Source organism: Cucurbita maxima, unplaced genomic scaffold, assembly GCF_002738345.1.
Source record: "Cucurbita maxima cultivar Rimu unplaced genomic scaffold, Cmax_1.0 Cma_Scf00065, whole genome shotgun sequence".
Taxonomy (NCBI): domain Eukaryota; kingdom Viridiplantae; phylum Streptophyta; class Magnoliopsida; order Cucurbitales; family Cucurbitaceae; genus Cucurbita; species Cucurbita maxima.
Genome location: NW_019272081.1, coordinates 329,528 through 336,919, shown reverse-complemented (window position 1 = coordinate 336,919; position 7,392 = coordinate 329,528).

Genomic DNA, 7,392 nt, shown 5'->3' with positions numbered 1-7,392 from the left:
CTGACTGTTCTGGATAAAGATTAACTACTTATTATGTTACCGAGTTCAATAAGGGAAAATAGCCCAAAAAGGGAAAGTCTCAATTTAATAAGAAATGGTCTTTACACAAGTTCAATCAGGTTCCGTCATTCATAAGGTTCGTTCCGGATCAGGTTCCTTCCTTCTTTCTTTGTTCCTGTTCCGGTCAGGGTTTCGTTTCATTCAGTAGTAGCTCCGGGAATAGAGGTGAAGGGGAAGGTGAATGAGCTGATCTTTCTTTCATTTGAAGAGTCTTTCAAGCATAATCAAATTCAATCAAAGAGCTACTGAATGAACCGAGTTTACAGTGAAAGAATAAATAGGTTCAGGATAATTAATTAATAAATAAGGAGTATTTCTCTTTTTCTTTTACCGACTGTAACTGTAGAAGGGAGAGGAAAGAGACTGAACTACTGAACCAGAAGAAGAATCAGAGAATGAAAGAAAGATCAGCTACTGAACTGGAAGAAGAAGAATGAGACAGAACTACTGAACGAACCTCTATTCCCTCTCCCTATTATTCATTCAGAATCAGAGAATGAAAGATTAATGAGACTTTACAGTTCAGGGGGAATCAAATGAAAGATGAATTAGCTGACAGGAGAGTCCATTCATTCAATCCTTCAAGCAAGAGTAAAAGAAAGCAAGACAAAATGATCCTTCACAGTCAGTCAAGACTCAAGAAGAATGAAACTGAATAGTCAGTGATTGTTCACCTTTCACTCTTTAACTCTCCTGTAACCACTCCTTATTCATGAGACGGATTGAACTGTAAACTCATTCACCTCTGCCTGTTGTTTCTTTCATTTCCCGAGCGAGGGTGGAACTATTCTTTCTCTTCTCCTTCACCTCTATTCCCGTCAGTGATTGTGAACAGTCAGTCAATCCTCAACTCTCGATTCATGAGACAGATTGAACAGTAAGTAAAGTAAGAAAAGAATAAGGGCAAGCTCCTTCACTCCGGCTCCTTCACTCCTTTATCTTTTTGAATTGACTCTCTCTCTTGTAAACTCCTAAACCTTCACCCTCTTTCACTCTTTCATTATTCCTACACGAGGTAAACTTCCATTCCATTGCCGGAACCTGATTGAACTCATTCACCTTTGACTCTATTCCATGACCTACACCTTTTCTTTCCTCTCGCTTCTTTCAGTCAGGAGGTAAAGCCACTAATTCATTTACTCGATTGAAGGGATGGAGGATGATTCTTTCTTTCACTCTTTTACTCGACTGTAAACAAATGAAAGGATGTTCGAGAAGAATATTAATGAGACGAAACTCCCACCCACCTATTTATTCACTCGGTAAAGCAAGCACTAAGAAAAAGTCAAGAAAAAGAAGCTTAATCTCATTCACCTATTCTTTATGGTCGAGTTACTCCGCTCATTCACCTTCTTTTTTACGAGGAGGTAAATAAAATGAATAGAATAGCTCTTTGATTGACCGAGGTAATGAGGAAAGACTCAAGCAAGACTCAACATTAATGAGAGTGAATGAATGAATCAGAGAATGAAAGAAAGAGAGTTTACAGTGAGATAAAGAGAAGCTCCGAGAGTAACCAACCTGCATTGGACTCCGATTGAACGAGGTAAACGGGAGGATGATTCTTGAACTTACTCGAAGGTAAAGCAGCTGAGGATTGAATTGACTCTCCCTGATTGAACAAGGTAATTCGGAAGTCAAGACGAAAGAAAGCAAGAGAAGATGAATGAGACATATTTCACTCTTTCACTCGGTAATTCAGAAGTCAAGACGAAAGAGAAAGATTAATGAGAGTTCCCGTTCCCTCCTTCACCTATTTATTCAAAGACTGGGGTGGAACTATCTCATTTATTTTTTAGGCTTTAGTCCGTTCTTTGTTGTTCTTCTTCTTCTTTTTCTGCTTGAAAGACAAAAGATCAATGATCTTGAACCAGTGGGTAAAGCTGTTTCCCTATACAAATGATCGTAACCCTCTGGCTGATTGAACTCGGTCTCGTGGCCTCGCCCCTTTTCCTATTGATTCTTTAACTCGCTTGAAAGACTCAACAAAGTCAAGTCAAGAAAGAGAAGCGCATTCTCCTAAACTACTTCCCCGATATGACCTTCAGTTCTTGTTCATTTATAGTTGGGGTAAAAGAGAAAGTCAAGAAAGAGAAGCGACTAAACCTGAACCGATATGGCCTGACCTACACCTGCCCCGTAACCTTCTTTCCCTCTTTAGAACCATTTATTCATTTCTGTTATCCTCTGTCCATTTTTTGGGTTATTTTATAGGGTTGAACTAGGTAAGTTGTTAAAGACTCAACGAAAGCCTAATTAGCCTCTCCTCTCCCTTATCGGTCTTCATGGCTTCGCCCCTTCGCCTGTCGGTCTCATTGCTTCGCCCCTTTATTGTCTTTGTTTGAAAGAAAAGAGATAGTGCAACCTGCCTGCCCTGGAACCTCTATGACCTGAACAACTTATTCATTCAATCCGTAACCTGAACTTGAACCAGAACATTTACTAGAGAGGAAAGAAAAGAAAAGAGACTGAACTACTTCACCTTCACCTTCTTTCACTCCTGACCTTATTTCTTCACTCACTGTAAAAGAGAAATACTCCTTTCCTTATTCCTTCCCCTTCACTCATTGTAAAAGATCACTACTTCCTCATTAATTATCCTCTCTCTCCCTACCGGAAACTCTCAGTCTGGCTGCTTCGCCCCTTTACTGGCTGGCTGATCGAAAGCTCAAGCTCCTTCGCCGATATGCCCTTCCCTTCCCTTACCTTCAAACACGAGGGAAATAGGCTGTATGATCATCAGGTAAAGCGTAAGTGGCTGGCTGGCTTCTTTCTTGCTTGCTGGGCTGGCTTGAACTCATTCCCCGGAACCTTCAAACACTCCGGAACCTATCCTTCCCTTATTTATTGAGGTAAACAGGGAAGACTCAACTCAAGATTCATGAGTCGGAACCGTAACCTCTATGACCTACCTATCCTTTAAAGTGAAAGAAGAAATTAATTAGCTGCTTTTCAAGACTCAACCTTATTCCTATGTGTTTACAGTGAGAATGAAAGAGGAAGAATCACTGAATTAGCTAGCCTAGCTGCTTTACGGTAGAGCTACTTACTCCTATTAATTCTCCTTCACTCCTTGTTCAGTTATTGTGAGTTATTTTCAGGAAGTTTTTGTTCACCTCTGCCTGATGGAACTGGGTAAAGCATATTTATTATTCTTTCTCCTTCCCCTATCGGTCTCTCTGTCTCATTGCTTCTCTCCTTCCCTTTTCACCCACCTGATTTCCCTCGGTAAAAGAAAAGGATCAATCAATACTTCTTTCTTATTCATTCGATTTGACTACTGAACGAGCGAGGTAAATGGGCTTCTCTCCTAAACCTGAACCTCGGGCTAGCTTCTTTCTCTTCTCCTTTCTTTCTTGACCAGTAAACTAAGACCTTCTCTCACTGCTTCGGCCCTTTCCTCTTAATTATCCTAAACCGTATCCCTCTTTCACTTCTCTTTCTCCTCAACTCAAGAAGCATGATCCCTCCTTAACTCCTGAACCGTAACCTGATTTCACTCTTTAGGACCATAAATGAATTTTTGTTATCCTCTCCCTATTTTTTGGGTTATTTATGAAGAAGAAAGACTCATTATCCTTTACTAGCTGGCTGATCGGTAGCTCAAGCTCATGAGCCTCTCTCGGTCTATCTCATTGCTTCGCTTCGCTCCTCTGCCTATCGGGTTGCTTCGCTCCTTCCCTTTGCAGGAGAAGAGGATTGAATATATATGTGAGACTGATAAAGTGGAGTCCATTCATTAGCATAGCAGCTTCACCTCTCCCTTCCTTCACTGTCAAAGAAGAAGAACGGAAGAGAGTTTACGACCTGAACTCATTCACCTTCTGGAACTGTAAAGTGGTTCAGTAGCTCTTCTCTTTTCTTTCACCTATGGATTTCTCTATAAAGCCTTAAGCAAGAAAGATTAATGAGACTTAACTACTGACCTTGTCTTTCACTCTTTTCCTCTCCTGTAAAGACTGAGCCGAAAATCTGCACCTTTAAAGACTCCTTCCCTTATATGACCTGAATTCAGTGATTGTTCGTTAGAAACACTATTCAATTCAAACACTCTGTCTTCGTCTTCGCTCCTTCCCCTTTCCCTCTATTCCCCGAGCTACTGAACCTCGTCTTCGCTCCTAAACAGTAAGTAAAGACTCTCGAAGCATGATCCTTAACTCCTTACTTTCACTCTTTTACTCGACTGTAAGAAAGAAGAAGCAAACAAGAATGATCCTGCTGAACCTCTCCCTTCTTTCTTTAACTGTAAACTGGGCTTTCACTCATTTTATTCTTGATCCTTCACTACTGAACCGTAACCTCTATTGCCTTCGCTACTGAACCTGTCCCTGATTGAACTCTGGCCGGAACCTATGGATTCTTTCTCCGTAACCTTATACTCTATTCCCTGACCTCCCCTTCCCTATTTATTCACTTGGTTAAGCAGCTAACTCCTGTCTCTCATGCAGCTCCGTCACCCATTTATTCTTGAACCTACTTATTAATGAGAAAGAAGAGTAAGTCAAGACTCAACCAACTACTTCTTCTTCTCTACTCCTTATGAATGAGACTGTAAGTAAAAACTCTTTATTTATTCTCCTTAACTACTGAACCTTATACTGTATTACTATCTTCTTACATTCAATCCGGAACTGGAGAGTAAAAAAGAGAAAGGAGATAGTGAACCCGGAACCGGAACCCTTATCAATCTCATTCAGCTTTCCCGATATTCCTTAAACCTTATACTGACTGTATTACCTGACCCTTATTCAAAGAATGAATGAAATCCTCTGCCTGCCTATTTCTTCACTCACTGTAAAAGAGAAATACTCCTTTCCTGACCTTACTTATTCATTTTCCCTTACCTTCTTTCACTGTAATAAATACTCCTTACCTTACTTATTCATTTTCCCTTTCCTTCTTTCACTCGGTAAATTGTTAGGGGGATTCCTCTTTCACTCCTCTCCCTTTCCTTCACTCACTATAAAAGCTAAATACTCCTTCCTTACCTTACCTTACTTATTCATTCTCCTGAACAAACAACTACTTACTTCCCCTTCACCTCTACAACTCGGTTGAACAATTTCATTGCCTGAACCTTTTTCACTCGGGTTTCACTATCTCTTTGATTGAAGCAATTCACCATTCATTCCATTCTCCGGACCAGGAAGGCAAGACTCAAGATTCCTTATTCCTTAACTTAATTATATTCTTCTTTACTGTCTTTGATTGAAGGGGGGAAGTCAAGAAAAGACTCAATGAACTAGCTTCGGTCGGTCGTTAACTCAAGAAGCATTCTCCTGAACTCTTACTACACCTATCCCGTTCTCCTCACTCAATAATAAATAGTCAAAGGAAGAAGACTCAGTGGACAAGAAGATTCATTCATTCTCCTGAACCTGAAAGCAACAAGAATGAGACTGATGGAACGAGGTAAAGCTATGAGACTAAACAAACTAACTAACTACTCTTTATTACAACAATTCTATTCTAAATCAGAAGAAGGGAGACTGAATCCGCATTATCCTTTCTTTACTTTACAGTGGATGAATGAGCCGGACTAGGAAGAGAAGCTCCTTACCGTGATGGAACTCTATCTACTCTCTCTGTCTTTCACAAGGTCAAGCTAGTTTCATTCTCCTGCCTTGCTTGCCCCGGCTTGCGCCTGCCTGCGCCTTCTTCTTCTTTCTCTCTCTCCTATAGTAAACTAAAGAGCTAGTTTCATTCATTCTACTGCGCCTGCCTGCCTGATCTTTCTCTCTCCTCTCGTAAACTAAAGAAGAGCTATCATTCTCCTGCCCCTGCCTGCCTTGCCTGCACCTTCTCTCTCTCCTCAATGAACCTCATAAACTAAAGCAAGCTACCTAGGTTTCATTCTCCTGCCTCGGCCTGCGCCTACCTTCTCTCTCTCTGCCTGCCTGCGCCTTCCTTCTCTCCTTCACCTCCCTCGTAAACAAGGAAAGACTCAGCCACCAAGAATGCTCCTTTCCTTTCCTTGCCTCAATCAATCACTTACTTATCCCTTCTGGAACCTAACTCCTCTCGGTCGAGCAGCTTCACTCGTTCCCCTCCCTTTGCCTACTCACTCTACTTACCGACTGACTGACTCATTAACCTTCTTTCTTGCTTGAACTGTCATGTCTGTAACTGAGGTTATTGTGTGTCTCGCTGCTTGGCCTGGCCCCTCTCTTCTTCGAGCATACTCTGCTCCTTCTTTCTTCCCTCTCCTCTTCTCGTCTAGCTGCTTCCTGCTTCGCAGCTTTCTTTCTTCCCTCTCTCCGGTGTTCCTTGTCTCACTGCTTTGCTTCTTCCCTCTCCTCTCCTTTACAGTCTTGCCGCTTCGCACCTCTTCTCGTGGAGCTGCTTCCTGCTTCGCACCTTGCTTTCTTGCTCTTTCTTTCTCATTATCCGTACGTAACCTTTCTTTGACTTTGACGATATTCCCTATTTATTCCTTCAACCCCAGTAACCGAAAGACTCAACTAAAGAATCATTCTCCTTTACTGTAAGGGATATTAAATTAGCAGCTTTGAAAGACCTGACCCGATATGACCTTGCTTGACTTTATTTCTGGAGGTAAAAGTCTCTCTTCTCTTCTTGTTCTCTTCTCTTTCCTTTCCCTCTTCTCTTCTCGTACTTTGCTCCTTAACTACTGTCCTTCACTCACCGAACCAGATCTGATCTCTCTCATTTCACTCTAAAGCAGCTGAGCTCCGTAACCTGTATTCCCTTGCCTGAACTAGGGAGAGTAAGTAAACGAATCAAATGAAAGAGAAATCCCCTTCCTTACCTTACTTACCTTATGATTAATGATCCTGACCCTTTCAGCTATGTTACCTTATTCATTCAATCTGGAACGGAACCTACCTATCTATTTCTTTTTCTTCTTCTTCCGGTTGTTAGGAAGTAGTCAAGACGAAAGCGAACCCCTGGCCTATTCATTCATTCTTCTTTCTTCCTCTTTGTTGTTACGTTAAATCTATTTGTTTAAAGAACCTGAACCGCACCATACGTAACCTGATTGAAGTAGGTATGTTCTCTTTGCTTGCTCCTGACCCTGCATTGTACTTACCTTACCTTACTTCTTTTCTTTTCTTTTAGTCTTGAGGGAAATAGGCTGGCTGTATGATTAGCTGCTCATTCACCTTTTCCTATCCTTGAACTGTAAAGCCGAAAGAAAGAGTTATTTTCCTTCACTCAATCACTTGTCTTTTCTTGACCTCAACTACTCGGTAACTAACTAGGTGTTTCTTTTCTTTCATCTTCTGTCTGTCCTGGACTTTACTTACGGTCGGTCTATCTCTAATCTGTTAGGGGGAATACATGAATTAGCTAGCTAGAATCTTTAGAGTT